Genomic DNA, 23,519 nt, shown 5'->3' with positions numbered 1-23,519 from the left:
ACTATCGGGGACGCAAGTGTATCTGTATTGAAGAAAGACTGGCTCAGAGACTAGAGATAATTCGAGTCTACGATGATGGAGACAGATTCAGAGACGAAAAGGGAAACCACTATCTGATAGTAAGTAACCCTGAGGATTACAACAGATATGGGGATAACGTGGCCAAAGGGAAAATGGTTTCAGAAACCCAAGAACCGCCTCCTAACATTGATCGACCTGGAGCGCTTTTTATGTATGATAAGAAAACAAACAGAGTCCCAACCTATAATGAGAATGTAGGGATTTACAAGCATGAAAGCGAAGGAATAGTCTCTTACTTTCAATGCAAGGAACCCTACCCGAATGAATTAAGCAAAGACAAAGTTCTTTACTTATTTTCTTATGAAACTGCTATGGGGAAGGATATTGTTTTTGTTGACAGATACGGGCGAGAATACAAACGTATTCTCCCAGAAGAGGTTGAGAAGGCAATAGTTCTGGGAGCATCGACCTATGGCCCCGACGAGGTACCAAGATCCACCTACTCCCCTAGCAAGTCGACTAATCCCTTTTCAGAAGAGTATGATGCTACCTCACATTCTACCCGACCACCGACGACCAACTACCAGGACCAACCAGCTACTCAGCCATCACTGCAGGCATGGCTTGGACACAGTGCTACATTAGAACAAGACCGAACCCGAGAGGGTTATCAAACCGCACGAGGGTTAAAGGATTTACAAGAACCACCACTCTATGCACAATATCAAGGAGAGAGTAAGCCAAAGACTCAGGGGTCAATTGAGCTTGAAAGAACACCCCGAGAACGAGTTCGGAGAGATGAACCATCTCTCACGAGAGCTGTTAGAAATTATGGATTAGGAGCACCATTGGGAGAAGAACCTGGCCACTACAGAAGACTAGAGGAGGTATATCGACTAGGATGGGGAGATCCCATGATGAGATTTGGAGACCATCGTAGAATTAGACCTTCTCAAGTGCAAAAATGGGTAAACAAGAAATATACGGGAAGCAAGGATCCAAGAGATCATGTAGCAGCCTTTGTGCGTGTAATTAGAGCTGAAGAGGTGCTAGACTTTCCTACCCAATTTGCAGGATTCGGTTTAATCTTAGAGGATGATGCGGCTACATGGTTTGACTCGGTGGAGCAAAGAGACTTCGAGTCTATGGAGGAAGTGTTTGACGAGTTTATCGAGGAATTCTCACAAAGGGGGATAGCTCATAATACCGTCTCGCAAATCCATAAATTCAAACAGAAAGATGGAGAGTCCGTGTGAAAGGCCGCCCTCCGATTAAAAAGATATGTTAAGTTCTGTCCTATGGAAGAACTGCCAACTCAGTCCAGACTTATGCTTATATTTATACAAGGACTAAGGAATGCAGATCTTCAAAAGGACTTACATATGAAAAGGAGCACTACGTTGAATGATTTGACCAAGGAAGTGCTATACCTTGTGGACAATTGTGTGGTCTACAAAGAGTGTGAGTTCAAGGATCTTGACGATGATTCTTCCTCACAGCAAAGCGGGAGCAAGTCTGCTAAGACAACACTGAAGGGGGAAGTAGAGGTAAGCCAAGAGCAGCTTGTAGAGAAAGTGATTAAAAAGATTAACTTGTGTTCCAAACCACAAGCTAAACAACCAAAATGGTGTGCGATTGAACAAAAATGGACAAACCATGGAACGGAGGAGTGTTATTATAACAAGGGATATGTGAGAGAACGACCATATTCTCCACAAGCTCAGGCGACATCTCCTCAAGTCCAACCAATGCCTAGATATCAAACTGGCAACCTACAAAGACCTGTAGGTGCAGAAAGACCACAACCAGTGTTGGGACAACAACCACCCCTACCAGGATTACGACCAGTCGGCATAAGATACACACCCACAGTAACTGAGTCGGACGAGAAGGCTTTGGTACCTATGCATGCATACTATGACGAGCCTAATGGATATGCGGCAAACTCTGTCTATTATCCACAGGACGAACCCTCTACACCAGAACCATGGAGCATGATAGGAAATACATGACCACCAACTGCTGCACAGGCAGCGGGAGAAGGACGATATAGCCTGGATGAAAGAACATTGTTGTTCATAGCCAACGGAGGCATGAGCGGGCAAAGAATTGCACACCAAAAAAGAGGAGCTCCAAGAGCACCTCAATAGCCTAAAGGACCATGCTGCAAGTGTGGAGGAGACCATTGGCTGAGGGATTGTCCTCATGACGAAATCATTAGGGTCAACCCATATTGCACGGAGTGTGGAATTACTCACTTGATCCCCGATTGCCCTAAAAACCCGAGCAAAGGAGCAAAAACTATTTTGAATATGCTGGGAGCGCTACCGTCCAGTGGAGGGTCAAAAAACGAAACTCCGATTCCTGTTAAGGTCTTGACGAGAGCCCAAGCAAGGAAAAATGACAATCAGCCCAAGAGTAACGATGAAAATCAAGAAGAAATCAAGACTGACAAGTCTAGTGTCAGTCGTGATAATCCTTGGAAAGAACGAAGAGTGAAAATGAAAGCTAGACATGAGCGAAAACAAAAAGATGTAGAAGCTGAGCTAATGATAGCTCGAGAACAATTTAAACAGCAAAGAGAGTCCAACTCTCTAAAATCAATGGAAGGACCAAAGAGTGCAAGCTCAGGAGGGTCGATATTGGTAGATAAGATCAATGAACCCTTAGATGCAATCTTGCAAGCATATGAAGCAAGATTGAAGAACAGACAGACCCTAGAGCAAAGGTGGATGACATATCCATATCCAGAGATAGAAAAACAGAGACTAGAGATGTGCAAACAGCTGATTGAAACTACACAAGCTTTACTGGAGCCTCCACCTATGGAAGCGGGAGATAGAGTAATCAAACCACCAAACCATGAAACACCTCACAAAACCGAACAAAGGATACCCGACAAGATAGAAAACATTAAATCCTTGCCGGTTGTAGAGGATGCAAAAGACGTACCTAATAGCACTGATGAATCACTGGAAGATTTTCCACCATATTCGCCTATTGTGGAAGAAAATTGGCCTGAAGAGCTATGTGAAACGGTGCGAAAAGCTCAAGAAAAATATGAGACAAAAACAGTCGAGTCAACGCCTTTCTCGAAGCTGAACTTGAATAAGACTCCTTGGGATTTGGACGTTAAATCATTTCAAGGGGATAATGGTTCAGTTGCATCCGAAGATAGAAGACCACAATCTCTCAGAACTTTGCCATCATATATGGGGGACTATGAGGCAAGATCAGAAATTCGAAGAGTACCTTCTTAGAGCATAGGCGGTTCAAATCAATTGAACACTAAAATCCTGACAGACTTGTTGACCACTCCAATCAAGTGCTCGATCACATTGGCAGAATTGTTATAAATTAGGCCAAGCATGTGGACGAAACTGGGCAAATGTCTTGAAAAATTTGGCATAAGGACGCCTCTTAAGTTCTTCGAAACCGAGCTTAATGACACAGAACCGAAGAATGTCAACACTAGACCAGTGCCACTCAACAAGGTAGGAGAGTATTGTGAGGGTGAAGACGGCAACATGACCCTACCAGTTGAGTATAATGGCATAGAAACTAGGGCAATACTTGATAGTGGAGCTGGCATTGCCATTGAGACCAAATTGCTATGGGAAAATTTTTTGAAAACCAGCAATACGAACAACTAGAATGAAATTGCAACTGGCGGATGGGCACATAGAAAGGCCTATAGGATTGCTTGAGGCAATCGTGGTATCTTCCTGTGGCATAGAGTACGAACATACCTTTGCCATAGTAGATTTCGGCAAGAAGAAGTTGCAACTATGAAATTATCCTTGGTAGGCCGTTCATGAGGCAACTCAAAATGGTGTAGGACTGGGGGTATGATAATTTGTATCTAAGACATGCTGAAACTACTACACGCGTAAACATGAAAAATCATAGCTACCATGATGTCACGAGAACCCTTGTGGAATAATTTGACTCAACCACCATTAGTGGATCAGAAGTCCCAGCGTGGCTTTATAAGACAAAAGAGATATGGATGTGTGGGGCATCTCAATGTAGTGAATTTGACCATGATGAAAGGACACTAGAGAGGGTCTTGGAAGACGATGCCTATATACGAGAACCTTTTCCTGAAGAGAAGCTCGAACCCCTAGAATGGTCTCAAATTTTAGCTACATTGGATGTATGCGTCAATGAAGTCACTCCCACCAAATTCTGTGATGAGAATGGCTACGATATCATACCATACTACATGTTGAGAAAAATTATGGAGGAGGAAGAGGACAAGGTAGATACTGATAAACTTAAGTTTCGCCCACTTTTGGACTATGACCTGTTCGTCTATCGCGACAGCATTCGAGATATCTAGGGTTCAAATCTGGTGAGATTAGACTTATAGGTAAGTATGTCCTAGTGAGAGGATGGTGCCTAATAAGTTTGATGCGATTCTGAGTTCATTGGACGTGTAAACTATGTTGTGAGAGTTAAGGGATAGGGTGGGTTGCATTCTACCAGGGTTAGTGATTGATGCATCATAAAAGTGCGTATGTATAGATTGGTCTCAGCCTGACAAGCTAACGAGATTGCCTACGTGCACCTACGGGTTAGTCGTGTCATCGGATGATAAGTATGTTGTCTGTGTCGTGCTCGTGAGTATGAACAGGAGGCACATACGCAGACTGATCAAACCGGCTCCAAAGACCAAGAGACAGAAGAAGATTCAGTCACGAAGATGGAAGAGCAGAGGCTAGCCGAGCAGATGGAAAAGCAAACAGAAATGATATGGTATAAGGCTATGCAACTCGAAAAGGAGTTGCTACAAGGGCTTTCCAAATCAGACAGAACAGCAGCAGAGCTACGGCAAGAATGGAATGCGCCTATGTTACCTTATGCTCTGCTGAAGTATGAGACTCTAACACATCAACGGCAGCTCGAAAAATAAGAACAAGTGTCAGTATTTGAAGAAGAAGTACAAGATAGGGAACGGCAAAACAGAATAGTGGACAACCAGCCAAAGTGGAGGCGTCAATGGCTATTGGACCATCCTCATAACTTGATCCACTTAGTCAACGCACCGCCTGAGCTGAGGAATGACAGAACGTTTTGTCCAACTCCCCGAACATACACCTACAGCCAACATAAAGCACTACAGAGCAGAAATCGGACATGGTTGAATTATTCACTAATGCCAGGGCCAGCAGAGGGAGAGAGAATATCCGGTTCTTACATGGTGAAAACCCTGCAGGGCGCCATAGCAGAATTCGGAGGCTCTCCTGACCTATCCTGCAAGATGCTATGTAAAATAGCTCACACATTTTTTTCCTGTCTCACAACCTTCTCAGAAAGCTGGACATCAGAGTATATGAATACTGAAAGAAGCATCTCAGAATTGTCATACGATCTAAGTGGGCCATCGACAGAGCCAGTATTGTATGCTTATTTCAAACGGCTGATGTTTCTGCCAAGCTACCATCTCCAGACATTTGAAGAAGCATTTTACACGGGCTTCTTCATGTATAAGTCAAAAAAATTTGGCGCATTAATGGTAAGTGACTCAATGCGCTATGATGCGTTTCTACAGCAAATCACTCAAGAAATGAGACAACGACAATAAAAACAAAGATGATCATGTCGTGGTAGACATGAACTAGGAGGGGGGGAGTGTTGGAGCCCCATTGGTCCAACTATTGTAATGAGCCCATTTGTAAAGCATATCAAATTCCATTTTTTATGTCAAAGACGTCTTATCACTTTGATCCATTCGTCTGGATTATGTAAATATTAGTCAGTTAGTCAGGACTCAGAATTATTCCCACTTTTGTAATCATGAGCAAGAGAACCCCATGTACATTTTTTAAGCTAAGGTGACTAAAGTATAAAAGTCACCTTAGAACCATTTTTTGAAAAAACATTTGAATTAATCCTGTGTCGTACGAGTCTGAGAGAGAGAAGGAGAGAGAGAGAGAGAGAGAGAGAGAGAGAGAGAGAGTGAGTGAGTGTGTCTTATCCTCTTCGCTACGCGCTTCTCCCTCACCGGATTCACGACGCGACCACACCACCGCCATAGTCTCTCCGAGAGCTACGCGCCCACGCCACACATTCGTCGTTTCGAGTTGATCGCGATCGATTCTTCCTCGAGCTTGTTTTTCTTGTAAGTAGCAAAAACGATGTCTGTTTTCAATAATCAAGTGCTTCATGGAATGAGAAAGAGATTAGCTACACATAGATACTGATAAACTTAATTTTTGCCCACTTTTGGATTATGACATGTTGGTCTATCGCGACAGCATTCGAGATAGCTAGGGTTCAAATCTAGTGAGATTAGACTTATAGGTAAGTATGTCCTAGTGAGAGGATGGTGCCTAGTAAGTTTGATGCGATTCTGAGTTCATTGGACGTGTAAACTGTGTTGTGAGAGTTAAGGGATAGGGTGGGTTGCATTCTACCAGGGTTAGTGATTGATGCATCATAAAAGTGCGTATGTGTAGATTGGTCTCAGCCTGACAAGCTAACGAGATTGCCTACATGCACCTACGGGTTAGTCATGTCATTGGATGATAAGTATGTTGTCTGTGTCGTGCTCGTGAGTATGAACACCGGAGTAGTTAAGCCCTAAAACACTCGTCCTCAGGTTGCTGCTGAAACTTGTAAAACTCCATCTTTTTATCCATTTCATAGTGTGGAGAACAGTACCTTTTATACGCTTGGGTTTTAAACTCCTCCCAAGTGATTGGAGTAACCTTTGTTCGTTGTTTAAGGTATGCTTTCCACCAAAGCTTTGTGGTTTGTCGAAGATGAACAACTGCAACCTTTGATTTTGCTTCTTCAGAGAACTTCTTCAATGCAAAATAATCTTCTAACTCTTCAATCCATGCTTCGAGATCTTCGCCAGTTTTCTCGATGCCATTAAACTCGTTAATCTTTGCCTTCTTGAAGACTTGCTACAAAGCTGCCCTTTCAGAATCTTCATCTGCATCTTCGTCATCACGTCTCCTTCTTAGTCCTCTCCTTTCATTAGTTTCCTCTTCACCGTCATCCCGTTCTCTTCCGTGTTGACGACCTCGACGTCCATCACCATCGTTCCCACCATCACCATCGCCAGGTACCCCAGCGCCGACTCGATGATTATTGTTTCCTGGTGGAATAGCATGGTTTCCGTCTTCTTGTTCGCCATGAAGCTCCACATAGATATTAGGGTCTTGTACTGCTTTGCCCCGCAGAGCCTCAGCACACTCCCGATTTGAAATTTCCAAATCTTCTCGTAGTCGCCAAATCAGGTCTTCTTGCTCCTTTATCTTCTTCTCGTATGCGTCCATGTCCAGAATCAACCGCTTGCTCTAATACCAATTGTCACAGGAACAGAATAATAGAAATAGACAACAAAAGATAGAGAAAGAGGTCTTTGTATTGATGGATTTTGCAGAGTTTTGATACAACACAGGAGCAATAAAATATATGAGTGCACTCCTTTGTACGGAGCTCGAACCTCCCGACCACCCTCGAGCTTCAGTTCGCTTGCATGCAGTGTCTCACTCGCACTCGCACTCGCACTCCCACTCTCACTTGCACTCGCAGAAGAAGAGATTGGTGAATGATCCCCAAAATGCACCACCCGTCCTTCTATTCTGATTTTTCCTCCAAAAGCATGCGACCTCTCAAAATAGCCGCTTTTCTATTTTTGGCGTTCGGTCGACTCGACTTACGTGCCAAGTATACTTGCGAGAATAAGGTAAGAACGTGATCGCGAAGCGATCCGTAAAGGTTAGATTTTTAGAGCTTTTTTTTTTCCCAGCTGTCTTCAACTAAACATAACTCCCAAACGGAGCCAAAACAGCCCAAGTCCCGTCTCACACAATATTGTTGCCCTTGTTGCACTCTTTGACGACTATGTGATGGAAAATTTCCATAGCCTTCTCTGATTTACTGAAAATCAACCTGCAAAACAGCATTTTCTACAAAAAAGATGCAAAAAGAGAAAATCCCACTTTTTTCTTAATCTTTGGCCCTCAACGAGCGTCAAAACATCAAAATCTCTAAAGACTTAGAGAACCAAAGTTGTTCCTTATAACACAGGCTTCAATCGCTTCATACAACACTTTTCCAAAATCCCACGTTACCACTTTAAAAAAATGCCCCAGAAAGTGCCTTCTGGATCAAAAACATTTATTGGACGAAAACAACCCACACATCCTTTACACAATGGACTAACTTTAAAACGACCAAAACTTCCTCGAAAAACAAAATTTATTGCTAAAACACCTCAAAATCAAGTCCTGTTACAGATTCTCACTGCAGAGAATTTGTTCCCTTGGGTATCATCTCAAATGAATCTTAGTACTAGGATTTCAAAGTGGATCATGGAATTGCAAGAGTTCCAATACTCTTTCAAGGTAGAAGACAGTGTGCATGCACAATTGGCAGGGATTCTCACTTATAGAGTGCATGAGAAGGAGATTAAAGTGCCTGAAATAAAGACCCTACCATTGCCACCACCTAAAAGCATACCTAATGCATTCACTTTGTTCTTTGATGGAGCTTTCCGACGAGTAACAGGTAAAGCAGGGGGAGGGCTAGTATTGATCGACCCAAGTGTAGAGGTGGTCCTTAAAGAGAAGGTCAATTTTCCAGGCTCTACTAGCAACAATGAAGCAAAGTACGACATACTACTCCATGGTCTGAAGATGTGCATAAGTCAAGGGATAAAACGCCTCATGGTAAAAGAAGATGCACTTTTCATTGTGAAGCACGTTTTAGGCATTTGGGCATGCAAGAATGAAAAGTTAAAGCAAAAGGTTCATGCCATCCGTAGGTTGTTCAATCAATTGGAAGAAGTACAATTGTATCACATTCCTAGGAAGAAAAACGAGGATGCTGATTTACTTGCACAACAAGCAGTTTCATGTGTTGACACAGAAGTGTAGGTCATTATGGTGACAGCAGCTATCAAGCAACCAAGGTACCAGGGAATGGAGTCATTGGCTCCCATAGTCGGCTACATTTTAGAGAGTGAGTTTCCTCAAGGCTTCACCAAGACTCAAAAGAGAAGGTTCATGAAGAAAGCAAGTTCGTTCCTCTTCCTAGAAGGTTCCCTCTATCAAAGAGGAAAGGATCAAGTATGCAAAAGAGTACTAGCAATGGATGAAATTCCAGCCATTCTAGAAGGTTTGCACGAGGAAGGGTGTGGTGGTCATTTTGCCCAAGAGTTAACTGTAAAGAAGATTTTGCTTGCGGGGTATGTTTGGCCAAGCTTGCATGTTGATGTCCAACATTGGTGTAGAAGCTGTCACAATTGCCAGGTAAATGGAAATAGAAGATTGTTGCATGGTCCAAGGCAATTAGTGCTTGCAAATGGACCCTTTGAAAAATGGGGTATTGATGCTATGGGTCCACTACCTAGGACCAAAAATGGTAAACTCTACATTTTAGTGGCTATAGACTACATGACTAGGTGGGTGGAAGTTCAAAGTGTGGCACGGGGGAATGAGAAGACTGTAACCAGATTTTTTTACACTCACATTTGTTGTAGATTTCGCACACCCTTGGAGATTGTTTCTGACAATCGCCCTAGTTTTAGGAAAGGTCTACTCACTGAAGTTTGTGAAGAGCTTCATATTTTGCATCGTCATAGCACACCCTACTATCCACAATCAAATGGGCTTGTAGAGAAGTCTAATGGTATCATTGCAGGAATCATAAGAAAAATGGTGAGAAATAGGACGAAGTTGTGGGATGACTTCTTGGATGGTGCATTGTGGGCTTATCGTACTACCTATCGAGAAGCAACAGGTTTCACACCCTTCCACTTGGTTTATGGTTAAGAAGCATTGCATCCTATTGAGCTCAACATACCAACACTGCGGCTCCATGACAAACCAAAACAAAGTGATGAAGAATCATGGATAGATCAACTTCTTACCTTAGCCGAACTCGAATGGAAGAGAGAAGCAGCCTACGAGTGCTACAAGAGGAAAGCTATGCAAGCAAAGGAGAAGCTCGACAAAAAGGTCAAAGACAAAGGTATCAAAGAGGGAGACCTTGTACTAAGGTATGAAAATCAACTTGATAATTGATTTGATTCCAAGTTTGAAACCAGAAGGCAGGGACCATACATTGTCAAGAAGGCCTTCAACTCTAGCTACTATCAACTCATGGACTTGGATGGCAAGGAGCATCCAAAGAAGGTAAATGGCTAGCGACTAAAGCCATATTTAAGTCACATCCTTCCACAGGACTTAAAGAATCAACAATTCAAAGAGAAGACAGAGAAGGTATGCTACTACTATTGTTCTTCCTCCCATCAAGTAACATCATGCACTTCTCACTATGTGAAACGTCAAGAGCTGAAGGAGGGAGGAAAGGTAGACAAATCAATCAATAACTATGATCCACAATTAGTACCAGATGATGGTACATGAATATACCATCATCTAGGGGGAGGGCTAAATGATAGCCGTTTTTTGGCTCTCAATCTTTGCCATAGTAAGCTACCTCGCCCATAGAAAATAACCTAAACACTATGGCTCTCTTCACTCTCACATTGTATATAGGCGTGTGTGCGTTAGAATCTTTACCTATATTTAAAAAAAAATAAAAAAGTAAAAATTCTCAGCTAGCTACTTACTTGGCTAGGTGAACCAAAAAAATAGAAAATATTATGGCCCATTTTGTGTAATTATCTTATTTTATAAGGGCCTAAATAGAGGGGTTTCTATTTCTTTATTTATGTAAATATTTACATTAGGTGTGTGTATTACTAGACTTGGGTATATCTTCTTTTCTTATCCACATTATTATTACTGTTTTATTTTCTTCAATCACCGTGTAAAAATAAAACCCTATGCCTTCACATTTCTATCCGTATCCCGTGAAAATCCATAAAAAACAACTTCTACTACTTAGTCAATCTTTTCTTTAGATAAATCTAACATTTTTCTCTCCTAATAAAATCAAATGAGGGTCCCCTTACTTGATTCTCCTTTATTGTTATATCCTTTATTTTTCATATCTTTTAGGATTTTATATTATCATAAATTCCATACACTAGCTTGTTTTTTTCCCATCATGTGTATATATTATATTCATAAATAATCTCCTCCATGCAAGTGTCCACATGCAATTGAGTCCCCTTATGTCATTCTAGGGTGTGTTTTAGTGTGTGAGAGTGTTCCATTGGTGTCAGGGTTAGTGTAAATTCCTTACTTGTTTGTGGGTTGCTCTACGATTCTCCTCTTCTGCGTCCTAGTTCACTCTTAAACTAGGTGGTGCCCCTTGTGTAGTTGGGTTTTGGCTGTGGGTTTCATGTTTTGGTTTGTGTTGTGTTGTGCCCAAGCCCCATTGAGCAGCACGGGAGCCTTGAAGGGTGTCTAGAGGTTTCTCTTCTTGTTGCCCACCCCGGACCGCCTAGTAGTTTGGTTGCAACAGATGTTTCAGAGTCGAATTCCTAGATAGGTGTCTTTAACACATCCTTGTAAGAATGGTCCTTCAAATTGACTCGTGCAACTGATCCAATTTGCTTTAAGTACAAGTAATCATTGCCCCAATCTTGGATCAATTGTATTTGTCTCATAAATGGTCTTCCCAAAATGATTTCATAGTTAAGTTTCTTTCCAAAATCTACAATGGAAAAGGTATGTTGGTAGTCAGTCCCACATGAGCGGACTATAACATTCTCTAGTAACCCCATTGGTCTTTTAATGTGGCCATCAACCAATTGTAATTTCATTCTTGATTGCCTTATTGTTGCTGGTTTCTCCCAGGCTTCCCAGAATGCCTTCCTTGCTATGGCTATGCCTGCCTCCTCTCTAGTACCGCCATGGTTTTTACATTGTTATATTCCACAGGAAGAGTGGTTTTTCCTTCATTTACTTCGCAGTAATCCCCAACTTTGTTCATAGGAACAAATTTGACCATTTTCCCTCGAGATAACCCTTCCATTGTTTCTTTCGATAAGCCTGTTATCCCCACCTTTTCTAGCGTTTTTTGCAAATCCTTTCAAAGGTGTGGTCTAATTTTCAACAGTCTCCCAATGTTATGGTGCATTGGATTGGTGTAGACATTATTGACTGTAAGTTTCCTACATCCAATGTCTATTTTTCTCGGCTTAACTTAGTGGTTTTGCATATTATCGAGTTTTCTTCATTGTCTCCTAGATACGAGGGTAAGGTCTTAAGGGTTAGAGCTTTCAAAAGGGCTGAACCTTCTGAGCCCCAATCTTCGTATAAGGATTGCCCATCCACCTCCATAGGTGGTTGGTCAAGCCATACTTCTTCTATAGGAGCTAATTTTAACGTCATGCTTCCATCATTTACTTCCCTTACTCTCTCCCACAAGTGATTATGCCAATCTTTCTCTATTAGGGGTATTCCATCTAGCCCTTCCAATGATCTGTTGTCGCTTCATCTTTCGGTCTTTAGCCGCATGGATTCTCTCTAAAAGGTCATTGGTTAGTGGTAGATTATACTTTCGCAAGCGGCATCTACTAATCCAATTTTCCATAAGTTCCCCGTCCAATGTGGCTAGCTTCACTGCTCCACTGGGTGACACATTTTCAATGACAAATGGACCATTTCCTTTTTTCTTGAACTTTGGAATGTGTTGTTTCATTGAGTAGACCAGCACGAGATCCCCAAGTTTAAAGATTTTAGTCAATATGTGGGGAATCAAAGAACTGTTTCTGTTTTTGTTTCTGTGCATAGATGTGTGAGCAATGGCGGTCAAGCGTTGCTCATCCAATTTTTATAGGTCTTCTAATCTCTCTGAAAGTTCATGGCCCGTCCATTCAAAATCATGCGCAACTCTCAAGGTTGGCAATAAAAATTCTATGGGCAATATTGCATCAAGTCCATAGACTAAATTGAATGGAGTAGCATTTAGAGTTGTCTTGAATGAAACTCTATACGCCCATAAGGTTGAGTGAAGATTCATCTCCCAATCCGTGCATCCTGAACTAACAATCTTAGTAAATACTGAACTAAGGATTTTGTTCGTATGTTTTGCCTGACCATTCGGTTGAGGGTGATATGGTGCAGACTTGTTATGAATGATCATGAATTTGTTGAGCAAATACTCAATTACTTCATTCAAGAAATGCATTCCGCGATCACTTACTAGTTCAATAGGTAGTCCATATCTTGTGAATATGCATTCATATAGAAATGCAGCAGTGGTACGAGCATCATTCTTCCTTGTTGCTCTGGCTTCTACCCATTTAGTCAAATAATCTGTCGCCACAATAAAATATTGTGCCTGAGTTCGATAAGCAGGTGGCTATATTGGACCTACAAAGTCAATACCCCATTTGGAAAATGTCCGTGCTCCCATCATTGGTCGTAATGGCATACTATCCATTCGAGTTGGCATTTTTTCCCTTTGACAAGAGTCGCATCTTCTTACAAAATATTTTGCGTCTGCAAACATTGTTGGCCACCATATGCCAGCCACATCAAAATTGCTCGTGCAGTGGTGTCATGAGAGAAGTGACCGCCTGCTAGACCTACATGTGCTTGATCTAAGATAGGAATATATTCATCCTCATTAGCACAAAGTCTCAATTGTTGATCCTTTCCTCTCCAATATAGTTGGTTGCCAATTAATGTATAATTAGCAACTTCGGCTTCTATAGCCCTCTATCTTCGTTTTCTCATTTCCTCTGGAAATTGTCTATCAGCTAAGTATTGCACCAAATACTTGCTCCAATTCGGTGTTGCTGAGATGTGGAACAATGTGACATGTGGCAATGCCGCTCTTTGTTAACACTGGATGCATGCATTTACATATGCATGAGTATCTCTCTTCATAGTTGGCCAATAAACCCCAACCCACGTAAGCATTTTTAGTGTTTGGTCTATTGCAAAGTAAATCCCAACTATTGTTGTGTGGGCTTGATTCAGATAAGAAGTTTGTTCCTCTAGATCAATACATAAAAGTAGAACTCCATCCCGATTGTGTTGATAAAGTCTCCCTGCCAATAACTGATACATAGCCGATTGTTCAATCAGTCTTGGTGTTATTGGGAGTGTAATTTGGGCATCTACTTTTGCTATAGTCATGAAAGAGACCAAATCTTCCGCCCATCTAGGAATCATTTCCACAGAGAATAGATATGCATCTGGCAAATCATCATCAACCCCATGGGGTGGTTCTCCTGAGGTTAGGCGTGATAGGTGGTGTTCTCTTAGATGGGTTGTCCCCTTCTTGACTACCACGGTAAAATCAAACTCCAATAAGATGATAAACCATCTTACAATTCTGCATGTATTACACAGTTTGTTTACCAGATAGAGTAAAGCTTGGTGATCCAAAAAAAAGAAAAACTTATTTGTTGCCAATAAGTAATGTCTAAACTATTTAACAGCATAGACCATTCCAAGTCCTTCCCTTTCGGTAGTGGTGTAATTTCTTTCAGCCATATTCAATTGTCTGCTTGTGTAAGAGATAGGAAAATCCATTTTTCCTTCCCCTGGTTGTGCCAATATACTACCAATAGCATAATTGAAAGCATCAACATGCACATGAAATATTTTGCTCCCATCTGGAGTTTTTAGAATCGATGATGTCGCTAAAGCTTGTTTTAGATTTTGAAATGAGTCTTCACACTCATCACTCCACTCAAATTTGGTGATCAAGCAGTATATGGGCTTGGCTATAACAACGTACATGTGGATGAATCTACGATAATATCCACAATACCCCATAAATGCTTGTACTCCTTTCACATTGGTGGGCCTAGGCATATCTGCGATAACTACCACCTTTTCCATGTGTGCGGCAATACCGTTCTTAGACACAATATGTCCCAGAATTTTGCCTTGTCTGACCATAAATACACATTTTTCAGGATTTAAACAAATCCTATAAAGTCGACATTTCTCAAAGACACACTTGAGGTGTTCAAAATGGTCTTCTCTCTTCGACGAATGAACGCATAAGTCATCCATGTAAACTTCTAAGAAGTTCCTAAGATATTCCTTAAATGCATGGCTCATCAGTCTTTGGAACGTTGCTGGTGCATTAGTTAGTCTGAAGGGCATAATCCTTTAGGCAAAGATTCTCCATTCCGTAGCAAAACCCGTTTTGTGTTGATTCTTGGGATCAGTGGCCAATTGGTTGTAACGAGAGAATCCGTCTAAGAAGTTGTAAGCTTCTTTACCAGCCACTCTTTCCAACACATGGTCTGTAATAGGGAGAGGGTAATTGTCTCATATGGTAGCAGCATTTACTTTCTTGAGGTTGACGCAGACTCGTAGTTTCCCATTTTTCTTTGGTACAACTACAATGGGGGATACCCAATCGGTGTGTTCGATTTCATAAATAAATTGTGCTTCCTTAAGCTTTTCAATTTCGACTTTGATTCTTTTAGCAAATGTCTCATTATATGTATAGGGTCTTTGTCTGCTAGGTTTAGCGTCATCTCGCATGGGTATAGTATGCTGACAAATGTCAGGATCCACTCCCTTGAGATCTTTGTAAGACCAAGAAAAAACATCCCTGTATTCCTTTAGGGTTCTGATGAGTAATTCCTCCTCATCTTGAGACAAATCTGTAGCTATATACAAGGGTTTTGGTTCTTCTCCCGGTTCTGCTAGATCTATTCGTTTAGCATCCTCCGGTCTCTCGTAGGATTTCCCAAGTTCCTTCAACTGTCGCATTGGTTGCTCTACAACGATCTTACAATCTTGTAGAGTATACTTTTTGTAATGCAAAGGAACACTAATTTCTTCCGTTTGGTCACTATCAGTTTCCATTTCCGTTGTCCATACCTCTTTCAAGGTTCTTTTAAGCTCTTTGTACTTAGCTTTTCGTTCCATTTTAGTCATAGACGGTTCTTTGTCTTTTGCCCTGTCTGTGGTTGTTTTCTTTTGGGTTGTCTTGGATTTCTTTTGGTTTGCTTCTTTACCAGTGATAGAATACCTCCATGATATATTGTCTTTGACACAATCCTCAACGTTTACCAACATCAGATAGTGTGTTTTACCTTTCATTTTTGGCATAGGTTTGTTTCTTTGTCTCTTGTTTTCACGTTTCCTCCTATACCTTTCTTGTCTTCTGCGATGTTGATTGGAGAATTCAAATAATTTCTCTTCTCCTCCCCGCAGTAACAATTTAGCTCTTGTGTGTTCCTTTTCAAAGTCTGATTCCCCCGTCGTCAATGTTTCATTTCTAATTCGTCACTAGCATCATAGTAATGGTTTGAAAATACTTGTTGCTTCTGTAGTGGCATGATGCTTACCATTTGGATAGGAATGATGTCATATCCTTCCTCATCACAAAATTGTGTAGGTGTGGTGTCATTGACACAAACATCCATGGTTGCTAGTATTTGAGTCCACTCAAATGGTTTGAACAAATGTTCAGGAAAAGGTTGAGGTATATAAATTGTATCGCTCACATCTCTCTCAAGGACACAATCTTCTTTCCTCAAACTACCGCTATCTGAAGCTCCACACATCCATATAGGAGTGTCTTTGTTTAACCATGATGGTAGTTTGGTTGCAACAGATGTTTCAGAGTCGAATTCCTGGATAGGTGTCTTTAACACATCCTTGTAAGAATGGTCCTTCAAATTGACTCATGTAACTGATCCAACTTGCTCTAAGTATAAGTAATCATTGCCCCAATCTTGGATCATTTGTATTTGTCTCATAAATGGTCTTCCCAAAATGATTTCATAGTTAAGTTTCTTTCCAAAATTTACTATGGCAAAGGTATGTTGGTAGTCAATCCCACATGAGCTGACTATAACATTCTCTAGTAACCCCATTGGTCTTTCAATGTGGCCATCCGACATTTGTAATTTCATTCTTGATTGCCTTATTTTGCTGGTTTTTCCCAGGCTTCCCAGAGCGCTTTCGTTGCTATGGCTATGCCTGCCCTGCTGTCTAGTACCGCCATGGTTTTTACATTGTTATATTCCACAGGAAGAGTGGTGTTTCCTTCATTTCCTTCGCAGTAATCCCCAACTTTGGTCATAGGAACAGATTTGACCAATTTTCCTTGACCTTCTTCTTTTGGTAACCCTTCCATTGTTTCTTTTGATAAGCCTGCTATCCCCACCTTTTCTAGTGTTTTTTGCAAATCCTTTCAAAGGTGTGGTCTAATTTTCAATAGTTCTCCCAATGTTATGGTGCATTGGATTGGTGTAGACATTATTGACTGTAAGTTTCCTAGCTCCAATGTCCGTTTTGCTCGGCTTAACTTAGTGGTTTTGCATATTATCGAGTTTTCTTCATTGTCTCCCAGATACGAGGGTAAGTTCTTAAGGGTTAGATCTTTCGAAAGGACTGAATCTTCTGAACCCCAATCTCCGTATAAGGATTGCCCATCCACCTCCATAGGTGGTTGGTCAAGCCATAATTCTTCCATCATTTACTTCCCATACTCTCTCCCACAAGTGATTATGCCAATCGTTCTCTATAAGGGGTATTCCATCTAGCCCTTTCTCACTGTCTGGTACTACGATTTCCTTGTTGACCTTTGTAATCAAAGGATCGTTTGACTCTTTCATTTCATTGTTTATTACATTTGTCGATTGAGTTTCCTTTTCTGCTGGATTTTTGATGATTTTCATCTTTGGTCAATGTGCTTCCAGCATAGACTATGTGATTTGCACTAAATTTCTGTAAGCTTCCAGCTTCGCTATTTCCATATCAGGAGTTGGATAAGTTTTCCATTTAGTTTCCATGTTTTGACCAGATTTTAAGAATGCTTGAAAGGCTTCCAAGGCGGTGAGGTGGTCCGGGGTGGCCAACAAGAAGAGCAACCTCTAGACACCCTTCAAGGCTCCCGTGCTGCTCAATGGGGTTGGGGCACAACACAACACAAACCAAAACAACAAACCCCCAGCCAAATCCCAACTACACAAGGGGCACCACCTAGTTTAAGAGCGAACTAGGACGCAAAAGAGGAGAATCGTTAGAGCAACCCACAAACAAGCCAGGAATTTACACTAACCCTAACACCAATGGAACACTCTCACACACTAAAACACGAGAGAGAGAGAGAGAGAGAGAGAGAGAGAGAGAGAGAGAGAGAGAGAGAGAGAGAGAGAGAGAGAGAGAGAGAGATGGTGCTCGCGCTGCTTTGAAGTGTATCGTTAATGATCAAGCAAACACAAATATATATATGCAAGAAAGAGAGAGAGAAGGGGGAAGGGGGTGCTTGTTGCACTAATGCCTTCTTACAAATCTGTCATGACCAATCAAAGTGAGATTAGTATTTGTTCAACATAGACTGAGTAAATTACACCACAACACATCACAAGAAAAAAGCCACCCCAAACACTGTCTTAAGGCCAGGGGAGTCCTCTCCACCCTGTCGCCCTCTTACAGCATGTGGGATTTATGGCTAAATTGATAACAATACCCGGAGACAATACCAGGAAAAAATATAAAGGGGTCAAAAGAAATCTCTCTCATTATGAGGCTACCATAAAAAGATAAATATTTTTGGTGTTCTAATTTTTTTAGAAAAAAAACAAAATAGATGTAGGAAGGGAAAAATCACAATAGTGAAAAAATATACACATAAATAAAACTAGTTTTTTTGGATTTTTGTTGGGGTGGAGTTACACAAAATATAAGAGGAGCTTACATGAAAATATTTCTATATGGAATAAAGAGTATGAAAAATGGTAAGAAAAATTGTGGTAATGGTGAGGCAATGTACAGAGCATAAATAACACACACCTAAGTAGAAATATTTAAATAAATACCAAAATAATTATGAAAAAATCTTTTATGTAGGCCCTATATACAAAGAAATATTTACATACGCATGGGCCATAATATACTTATATTTTTTATATTTTTTATTTTTTTGGCTCAACTAGCCCAATGACTAGCTAATTGAGGGTTTTTTATTTCAGTAAGGAGATATGGGAAAAGTCCCCTAACTCACACGCACCTATATACAGTGAAAGGGTGAGGGTAACCACAGTGTTTGAGTGATTTGATAGGGTGAGATAACTCACTATGGAAATTACAGAGAGCCGAAAAAACGGCTATCATTAGCCCTCCCCCAGGATAATGGTATATTCATGTACCATCATAAAGAATCTTTTCCAAAGAGAGTGCTTCAGAGTCCTTGACAAGATCTTCATTGTTTAGATCCTTGGAATTTTGGTTTCTGTTACACTCATGCTTCATGGAACAATACTTACATGGGATAGTTGCCTTTTGCTCTGGTAGATCCTTTGGTAGAAGGCGACTCAAGTAAGGCTTCAAGCGATAGCCGTTTACCTTCCTGGAGTGCTCTTTCCCATTCAAGTCTATAAGTTGATAGTAACTTGAATTGAAAGCCTTCCTGACTATGTATGGCCCCTGCCATCTTGTTTCAAATTTGGCATCAAAACGATTATCGAGTCGATTGTCATACCTTAGCACAAGATCTCCTTCATTGATGCCTTTGTCCTTCAGTTTCTTGTCAAGCTTCTCCTTTGTCTATGTGGCTTTCCTCTTATAGCACTCGTATGCTGCTTCTCTTTTCCACTCAAGCTCAGCTAAGGTAAGAAGTCGATCCATCCATGCTTCTTGATCATCTTTTGCTGATTTGCCATGAAGTCCCATTGTTGGAATGTTTAGTTCAATTGGCTGTAAAGCCTCTTGACCATAGACCAAGTGAAATGGTGTGAACTCCGTGGCTTCCCTATATGTGGTTCGATACGCCCACAAAGCACCATCCAAGAAGTCATCCCACAACTTTGTCTTGTTTTTCACCATCTTTCTAATGATGCCTGCAATGACACCATTAGCTTTTTCTACCAAACCATTTGATTGGGGATAGTAGGGTGTACTGTGACGATGTAGAATGCGAAGTTCTTCACAGACTTCTGTGAGCAATCCCTTTCTAAACCCTGGACCATTATCAGAAACAATCTCCAAAGGTGTTCCAAATCTACAACAAATGTGAGTGTAGACGAATTTGCTCACTGTCCTCTCATTTACCTTTGCCACACTTTGTGCTTCCACCCACCTAGTCATATAGTCTACAGCCACTAGAATGTAGAGTTTACCATTTTTTGTCCTAGGCAGAGGACCCATAGCATCAATGCCCCACTTTTCAAAGGGTCCATTTGCAAGCACGGTTTGCCTTGGACCATAAATCAATCTTCTATTCCCATTTACCTGACAATTGTGACAACTTTTACACCAATGTTGGACATCCACATGTAGACTTGGCCAAACATACCCCGCAAGCAAAATCTTCTTCACAGTTAATTCTTGGGAAAAATGACCACCACATGCCTCTTCATGCAAACCTTTTAGAATGGCTGGAATTTCCGCGATAGTTGGTACTCTTCTGCACACTTTATCCTTCCCTCTTTGATAGAGGGAGCCTTCTAGGAAGAGATAGAAACTTGCCTTCTTCATGAGTCTCCTCTTCTGAGCCTTCGTCAAGTCTTGTGGAAACTCACCCTCCAAAATGTAGCCAATAATGGGAGCCAATGACTCCAATCCCTGGTATCTCGGTTGCTTGACAGCTGCTGCCACCATGATGACCTGCACTTCTCTCTCAACACATGTAACTGCTTGTTGTGCAAGTAAATCGGCATCTTCATTTTGTTTCCTCGGAATATAATATAGTTGCACTTCTTCAAACTGATTAAACATCTTACGAATGGCATGAACTTTTGTCCTTAAGATTTCATTCTTGCATACCCAAATGCCTAAAATCTGTTTAACAATGAGAAGTGCATCTCCCTTTACCATGAGACGTTTTATCCCTTGGCCAATGCACATCTTCAAACCATGAAGTAGTGTGTCGTATTCTGCTTCATTGTTGCTAGTTGAACCTGGTAGATTGACCTTCTCTTTCATGACCACCTCTCCACTTGGGTTGAGCAATACTAGCTCTCCCCCAGCTTTCCCTGTGGCTCGTCGAAAAGCTCCATCAAAGAACAAGGTAAAAGCATTGGGAATACTTTTTGGTGGTAGCAATGGTAGGGTCTTTACTTGAGGCACCTTAATTTCCTTCTCATGTACCCTATAAGTGAGAATCCCTGCCAATTGTGCACGCATACTATCTTCTACCTTGAAAGAGTATTGGAACTCTTGCAACTCCATAATCCACTTTGAGATCCTAGTACTAAGATTCATTTGAGATGACACCCAAGGGAACAAATTTTCTGCAGTGAGAATTACAAAAGGTTCTGGTAGCAGGTAGGATCTAAACTTTCTCACCGCAAACATGAGAGAAAGCATCATGAGTTCTGCTTCTGTGTAATCTCTCTCCAAAGCATTCATGACCCTACTAGCAAAGTAGATGGGTCGCATCCTTGTATTGTGGGGATCTTGTTGTAGCAACACAGCACCAATTGTTTCCCTTCCAACACTAGAGCTAACAAAGAATGTGTACTCCCAACAAGGAGGCATGAGTGTTGGTAGCTCTGACAAAATGACTTTAATGTTACAAAAATACTCTTCAAGCTCATCAGACCATGCAAATTCTACTTGTTGTGTCAACTTTTGCAAAGGATGAAGCAACTCCGAGGCTAAGTGAATGAAGCGTGACATATACTTCACCTTCTGAATGAAAGAGATGACCTCCTTAAGACTCTTCGGTGATGGGAGCTCAATAAGAGCCTTTGCCTTTGAAGGATCCACCTCAATGCCTTTATAGGAAACCTTGTGACCGAGAAAGATCACTTCATCCTCACCTATGTGGCACTTCTCGGGGTTGAGTTGACCTCCCATGTCGTAGAGCTTCTTTAAACCTTCTTCTACCCTTTGTAGATGCAATGATTTTGAGCTATAAATGCAGAAATCATCAATGAACACCCTAATTGACTTTCCAAAGAATGCTTGAAACACCATGTTCATGAAACGTTGGAATGTTGCAGGAGCATTTGTCAGACCAAATGGCATGACTCTAAAAGCATAACAACCCCAAGGAGTGATAAAGGTTGTTTTCAATTGATCCTCCAATGCAATCCCTATTTGAAAGTAACCTGAGTAACCATCGCACATAGTGTACTTCTCATGACCAGCTACCTCATTTAGTATCTCATCCTGGAATGGGAGGGGAAAGTGATCTCTTTTTGTTGCCTCATTGAGGGGACGGCAATCCACACACACCCTCCACTTGCCATTTTTCTTAGGAGTGACAACAACAGGAGAGACCCACTTTGAATTCTCCACTGGATAAATGAAACCTGCTGCTAGAAGCTTTCTTACCTCCTTGAGTAGAGCCTGTTCCTTTACAACTCCTAGCCTTCGTAGCTTCTGAGCTTTAGGTGTGGCCTCAGGCTTTAACTCAATCTTGTGTTGAACAACATCTACCCCACGCACGTCGGTGTAGTCTTTAGCAAAAAGCCTAGGAAACTTCCTTAGCACACATTTGAACTCCTCTCTTTCATCCTTTGTAAGTGTTGCTAATAGCATACCTTCCAGCATCCCTTCATCTTGAACACCTTTGTTCTCTTGAGGACCTACCTCCTCCAAGCCTTGACAAGAGGTCTCTTGGTTTCTTGGCTTAAACCTTACCCCCATGACTTCGATGGAAGACTCCTCTTCAGTAATGCTGCCGCTACTTTCTTCTTCTGAAGTGCTATCGGTCCAACCTTCTTCCGTCTCACTTTGAGATGATTCTTCATGGAGCTCCTCTTGGCGTTGCTCCTTCATGTCAAAGATAACCTTCTTATGATTGTCATTCCTGCAAATTAATTTCCCACTCTCCCAATCCTGCAAAGCTCGCATTTTCATTAGCCATGGTCTTCCTAGGATAAATGGATAACCACTTCCCTTGGTCGACATAACATAAAAATCCACCGCTTTCTTAATGCCAAAGGCCTCTACAAAGACATTTTTACAAATGCCTACACACCTAGCCTTGCTATTGTTTGCCATCTTGACTTGGATTTCAGGTGTCTCCTGGATGTGCATGCCTAGTCTTTGCATGAGTCCCTCTGTCATGATGCAAATTTGTGCACCCCCATCCACAAGACCTTTCCTAACCAATCTTCCTTTGATGTAACAGTCTAGCACCGGTGTAATGTCCTCATTCATTTCAGCTTGTGCAATTTTTACAACAGGCACACTCTCTTTTACCTTTCTCCTAGTGCTAACTGCCCTTGTTAAATCCCTCCTAACTTGTGGACATAATGCAAGAAATTGAGGCCATGAAATATCAGGACCCTTACCTTTCATGTCTTCCAACAAGTTGTACGGAGCCATACCATGTCCAAGAGGGAAGTCTTGGAGGTTGATAGGACGTCGAGTCCTCTTGGTTTCCTTGGTTTCCTTGGTTTCCTTTGCCTTCTTGCCTTGTCCATGGTCACTCTGTGATGTGACTCCTTCTTTCTCTTTACCTTTTCCGCGGCCACGCTTAATGCCATTGGCTTCCATGTCAACCTCATTTGAATTTGTCACCTCTACCACATGCACATTTGGATCTGGCAAAGGTGGAACTCCTTCTACCCCTTGTGGAGGTGGTCTTGGTCCATTTGGCCTTTGTAGAAGCCTTGGTTGTTGACCAGCTCCTTCTCCTGCATTCATCACTGGGTAATTCAAGTTAGGTCTCTCTGGCTCTCC

Source organism: Adiantum capillus-veneris, chromosome 4 (assembly GCF_014529385.1).
Source record: "Adiantum capillus-veneris isolate H3 chromosome 4, ASM1452938v2, whole genome shotgun sequence".
NCBI lineage: Eukaryota > Viridiplantae > Streptophyta > Polypodiopsida > Polypodiales > Pteridaceae > Adiantum > Adiantum capillus-veneris.
Note: the sequence above shows the minus strand (reverse complement) of the source record.